The following is a 6,823-nucleotide window of genomic DNA, read 5'->3' as shown; positions in this document are numbered from 1 at the left end:
CACTAACTTTTTTGAGGGGAAATCTGCCTCTTGCTTGTTTTTACGTTAAAATACTTTAAAAAAACACGGATTCTTATGGTGAGTGGATTCAGCTCGCCACACGTATGACTTGTAACTTGGTTGCGTCACGTGCTTAGTTGTCTCCATGGGGTTAAATAAGTTTAATGAGATACTGTGGAACATTCCTGGCAAAGCAGGTGACGCAATTAAGTTAAAGGTCACACCCGTGGAGAGCCTAATCCGCTCACCTTAAGAATACATTTATTTATTTATTTATTTATTATAGAGCAATAAAAACAAGCAAGAGGCAGATTTCCCGTCAAAAAAGTTTTTGCACCTTTAACCAAAGAATGGCAGCAAATGATATTGATGTGAAACATATTTTGATTTGCTGAAGACAACTGCCGTTTATTATAAATTATGTCTGACAAATGTGTCCATGTTTAAGTTCAAAGTAACAACCAATCACATCTCAATGTGAGTGGCCAGGTTGACCTGTAAAATATTTTCTTTTTTTCCGTTTTTCTTTCTCTGTCTTTTTTCTCTCTCACCTCTTTAGTGGCTCTTGCTCCACAGTCGATCTGCAGATTGAAGCGCATCCGCCTGTCCGTCCATGGGAGTCTGGGAGAGTTCTATTTTTTCCCAAAAAGGTTTCGTAGTTTTTACCTAGCCAAGAACGAGGGTCTAAGAACAGGGGATGTCGGGGCAGTTGCTAATTTCCTGTTAACATTGTTTAATCTGTTTTTAACTGTCGCCCTATAATTAAACTTTATAAAGATTTAGCAGGACATAACGTAATGACAGCAGCCAACACGACAACTACTTTTACTGGTATGATAATTAGTAAGAAACATTTAGCAAGAAACAATAGAAACAGTTGCCAAACAGCAGGATTCATGCATGTGGCTCTGGATATTTTATGACCTATCCATCGCCAGTGTTTCAATGTGTGAACACGCAATGCGACAGGACATTTATTATTGTCATCATGTGCATAATTTAATGTATCACTGGTTAACTATTTTACATTTGGGATTTAACATACAATAAATAGTTCTGCTGCAAATGGCTTGCCACAGGCTGAAACTACTGTGTGGTTACAACAAACAAATGACAATTGGAAATATCGACACCACCAAAACCAAACAATGTGGTACATCTTTTTTTAAGGCGAGAGAATAAGAACAAATCTTGAATTTAAAGATATAAATTTGAAACCTCTTCTGCATTATACATTTTTCGTCATGCCATGTTTTCAAATGAAAATAAAGCGTTTTATGTGTAAAAATGTAAATATTAGATACCAAAAGATATATATTGAGGGGATTAAAAATAAATATATATCGTTAGTCAAGTAATCTAGATCTGACAGAAAAATAATCGTCCAAAAAAGTCCCATTTGTCTAATTTTTTTACCCCTTGAAATAGACATATTGATGAAAGGTTAATAAATAAATAAAACAGGCATTAAATATCAACAAATCCCTCTGTATTATTTGTCTTGTTGTGTATAAAATTGTAAGGTTTGGTGTGTGCAGGTGCTACTTTATGTCTCTGTGGGAGAAAAAGAAATTTTAAGAAAACTGCAATGTCCCAGAGAAGTCTCGCATAAAGTACTCTAGTTTAAATATATCAGTAATTTTGTTTAAATACGTAATCACGTAATGTTCAGCTGTGATATATATCTTATTAACTTTTCAGCAAAATATTGATGGTTAAAAACAACACAATTTATTTTACCCCCTTGAACGTGTATGGGTAAATGATGATGGTTAAGCAAGTTATAGGAACAGGAGTCTGGCTATACAATGAATAAATAGAACCAATACTGATCATACAAAAACATATCGTACCTTTCTAGTTATTAACAATGCTGACAGTAATCAAACTAATCATTTCAATAATGCATTAATGGATTTTTCTGGCATAATGTGTCTGTTTACAAGTCACACTTAATAATGCAATTGTCTAAAGATGCACCACAGCTAAATGTGTTCAGCTATAACAATAATATACTGTATTTCAAACTATCAACTATCAACATGTGAAATGCTTAGCCCTGGTGGACATTCCTTTACTTCTTGGTCTATGGGGAAATACTTTCTCATGACACCACATACCCCTGAAGGGATTACTGATGAGTTGCAAGAATCAAAATAGATATCCAGTGGCAATATCACATCTTGTTATTGCATTTATTGTAAAACAACCATATGTTAATATAAACTCTTGAAATTGAATAATGTAGGCACAATTAATATTACATATAAAAATGTGTATTTATGACATATACAAAAATACAAACACCTTTATTTAAGCAGGAAAGTCCCACTGAGAAGTTGCATCTCTTTATCAGAGACTTGGCCCCCGAGGGGAGGAGCCTATTGTACATGCTTTTAGTGGCAGGAGAAACCAGAGCACTCGGACAAAAGAGGAGAACATGCAAACTCCACACAGATCGGCTCCATGCCGCCCAGTAGTCAAACCCAGAACCTTCTTGCTATGAGGCGGGAGCATTAACCACTTGCCTAAAATGTGTGTTAAAAGCAAAATTAAAAAATGTTTGACATGCACATACTATATATTACGTTTTGTCACGGCCCTCCCCTGCCTGTTGTGGGAGACTCCCCATGGCAGGCAGGGGTGGGGCCGCCTGATTGGTGGCACCTGAGTCACATAAATGGTTTGCGCTGAGACTCACTTTTGTTCTGCTCTCTTCCCTAGGTAATTCCTTTTGGTTTCTGTTCAACTTTGGTTCCAGTTTTATTATGATTTGTACTTCTGTTGTGGCACTCTTTATTATGTTTATTTGTTGAAATAAATTAAAAACAGCCCGAACGTTTGTAGTAATTTCCCCCACACTTTTGTTTGTGTTGTAGCATGCTGTTGAGCCAGGCTTGTTACAATTTTGAATTGCTAAAAATAATCTAGAAAAACATGCATTTTAACTGAACAGGCTTGTTTTTATAGTTTATACTGACATGTACAGTAACTTTGGGTGATGGCACCTGCGTGTCACTAGCTACTTGTCAATGCCCAACTGAGGAATATTCCAGGCAATTCAATACAATCTTCATTGTCACAAGCAAATGGACCCTCTATCAGAAAGGTAACATAGTTGACCTTTAATTGTCCAGTTGTATTTTAACAAGCTTTAAACAAAATAGTTTGTAGAACAAGAGGTTAGTAGCATGTACCAGTTTAGTAATTTACATAGTATTGTTTGTACCCTTCTTCCATTCCTATTGCTCTTAAAAAATGGGAAATGTCACATAGTTACAATTATTGAATTGCCTAACAACCACTTTATACTTGAGAATCATTTATTTTATGTACACTGTAACCCAGCTGATAAAGTGCATTACCCTTGTGTATTATTCAGGGGGGAAAAGCCCTTCATTGTGACGCACTGTAGAGGGCAAACAAAGACTCCCTTTTCAAACATTATATATTATTATAGTATGATGGATTATGTACGCAAATTGCTCCTGTCTATCGCCAAAGCCCCTGTGATGATATGCTGTGCATACTTTTGTGCTGTGATGCCAACAATGCCACAAACTGGTAAATGCAGTGAAACACGACCTCGAGATGATTGTGGAGCTGTGCAGTAAATACCAGCTCTTGATGATACAAAAGTGTTGAACTAAAGGCGATTGAAAGAATGATGGTTGTACTAGATTGATAATACATGCATCTGCTATAGCTGTGTGTGTGTGTGTGAGTATGCTTTATGTTCAAAGGGCTGAGGGTCAAAAGGCAAAAGGTCGTCGTGGGAAGATGCTTGGGAGTGGGTGAGGCATGTGCATGTGGAGCCGGGCTAAGCAGGGGCTTTGCAGTGATCCGCGGGTGTGTGGCTTTGTGAGAGGGCAGATGGCAGCACTCGAGCAGGAAGTGATTGACATAATGACATGACCGATCCTGAGACGTGGGAGTAGTGTATGTGCGCATGTCGGATAGTACCATAAGAAGTCGCACTAGCATGATCTGTTTTTATCTTCTATATATATTACAACCCTAACTCCTTTGAGAAATACTCCTAATTGTTTACATATGTCTTAGGTCAAAGAACAAAATAATTGTTATGTAGACGACCTGCAGATGACTTCTGTTGACTACAAGGAGCACTCTCCACTGCTACGTATGCTGAGATGTTAAACAGACTTCCCCTATCCCATTACATTCCAACTAAGTTTTACAACCATGTCTCTGCCACAAACAGAGGTGCTTTGAAAGTTGGACAGACATTTCATAAAATGACTTTCAATTTGAAACTAGATGAGAAAAATCTCAAGACCCATTTCCTCTTCCAAGACTATAGTTTCTGATTGAAGACTTAAAGTTTACGTTATTAATTGAATGCGTAAAATGTTAACATTGCCAATATTGTTTGCATTGATTTGTAAATGTCTCATGGATGTTTCAATCTGTGTAATTTGGAAATGTGGCTGTCCACACAAGAACAAAAACGACAATTCCAACATCCAGCTCACATTAGGATGTGTGCTGATGGTTGAACATTGGCACCAAAATCCAGGCAGTGGTTTAGTCAAAACATAAGCCAAATCAATCCCTATGGCCCAGTTCCATCTAGGTCCTTCAAGACCAAGGGAGAAGAGAAACACTGAGAGCATGTCCGTGCTGATCAGCTAAGACATTCCAGGGAGGACAAGCCTGACGAAGCTAACTTTTCTCCTCTATATTTCTGAAACGCATGCGCACGTTTTACAACTTTTCTAACCCTACAACAATTTGAATGTCTTCAAATTGGCCTCATCCATGGATCAGTACCAGGAAGGAAAGCTTCAGAGCCAGACAAAATTCAGATCAAGTGGCCCTCATCCGTGGCTGAGCAGCCTGGCTTCTCCGGAGACGACCTTCTGCAGACATCAGCTATTGCCCTATGCTCGGAGGGACCCCACCACTGAAACCTCCTGCTTCTGGTTGTAGCTCGCACACATTTAACAGATTGGCTGATAATATCTTAGTAACAAATGTATCAGCTCCGCCTGGATGTGCCCAGGTCAAAGCTAAAAAGCAGAGGGACCAGAGCGTTCTCTGTGGCGGGGCCTGGGCTCTGAACCGCCTCTGTGTGTGAGAGCTGCTGAGACACTAGAGCAGTTTAAATCGTTGTTCAAAACCTACCTTCTCTCTTTGGCCTTTTAACTTCATGTGTATTTGAATTGTTTGTATATATGTATTATTGCACTTTGCTGTACAGCACTTTGGGCTTAGAAAAATCATATCTAGTTTATCCACCTACTAATCAGAATCAGAAAAGGGTTTATTGCCATTTGTTAAACAAAAATTCACAAACATAGGAACTTGTAATTAAATACTTAAATGCACAATTCATATTAATATGTATCTGTTTAAATGTTTGGTCAATAAAGATTCATAAACCACAGTGTGTAAAGTGTTAATTTATTTCCAGAAAAGGGGTCAGTGTCACAGTTGTGTCCTCACAAACCGTCAGATTAACTAAGTATTAATTATTGTTAAAATAATTAATTTAGGTATTTGATTCGACTGAGATCTTTCAGTCATTTTGTGCCTTTACAGCCTCTCCTATCAAATCGTCACGCTTTCCCATTAAAACAGGTGTTTCAAGGTGTTTGTTGAGAATGACTATTAGCTAAACCAGGATGTGTGCAGAGTCAGCCACGCCTTCTGACAAGTTCCCCCGAGGGACAAGAAAGTCTTCATAACCTTTTACAACTCTTACCAAGATTACTACTTATGATTACTTTTACCACTACTTTATACAACCTGCTGCTTTTGGTGTACATTCATCTCACAGATGTATTCTTTAAACTAGAACATTGAGTTTATTTAGTTTGCACTTAGTTTATTAATCAACATCTGCAAATTTTGAGTGTTTTCTTTGTATTTTGACATCACAAGCATGAGGCCTTTGCTGCTATATTTTTCAACCCACTATTTTCCTCTATTCCCCTGACAATCCATTATACACGTATGCCAAGAGAAGAAGCTTTTTTTTTTTTTCCACAACCTTTACCAAATGTTTCTCTTTAATTCCACATGTTAAAGCTTCTTGATCAATTTTGTATTATTTTCAGTTTTGTCTTTCCTTAGGTTCTTTATTGATTACATCGTATTCAGTACTCATAAGAATATCAAAAGGAAAAGGCACAAATGTTGAGCCTAACTCACCTGGAAGTGCACTAAAGGGCTTTGAATAATAGTAATTTTACCTCTCTCGGCGATAGTATCTCCATCAAATGGGCTCTGATGGCTAAGGCATGGTTACCAAAATGGGGGTCGGGACCCCCTGGAGGGAGTGATGATAAGTAGATATACAAACCACATCACTCACTAAGTCATAGTTCCCTGTATGCTTCACGAGAGACAAGAAAAACGGTGTGAGGTGAGGAAAAAACAGACCCAGCAGCAGGGGTGTCATATTATAAAAACTGTTTGAAAACACAAACTAGAAGAGTTTGTTTCACTTAAGAGGTGCTCTGAGGGAAGATGAGCTGGAAGGAGGACATGCTCCGGTGAAGTGACAAAGCGTACCAGAGCATGACATGCACAGAGGGTCTTGTTTTCAATGTTTTATCAATAGTTGTTAAGTGCCCATGGACCAGATCAAAACTTTAATTGGGTTTGACCCGTGGGCCGTGGTTTGCCCACCTCTGCTATGTAGATGTCCTAAAACATAAAGATAATATCTATTGTGTGAAATCCCTCAAAGACAATATATTTAATCCAAGCGTACTTCAAAGCGTGGTTCAAATTATGGGTACAGAGACAGTGAGCCAAACCAAGGCTTATTCCTCCCATTTCCCTCTTTGGAGTGCTT

Source organism: Eucyclogobius newberryi, unplaced genomic scaffold (assembly GCF_026437365.1).
Source record: "Eucyclogobius newberryi isolate DKJ021-1_F unplaced genomic scaffold, fEucNew1.0.hap1 SCAF_6, whole genome shotgun sequence".
In the NCBI taxonomy this organism is placed as follows: domain Eukaryota; kingdom Metazoa; phylum Chordata; class Actinopteri; order Gobiiformes; family Gobiidae; genus Eucyclogobius; species Eucyclogobius newberryi.
The sequence above is the reverse complement of the archived record's forward strand: the minus strand, read 5'-3'. Positions refer to the sequence as shown.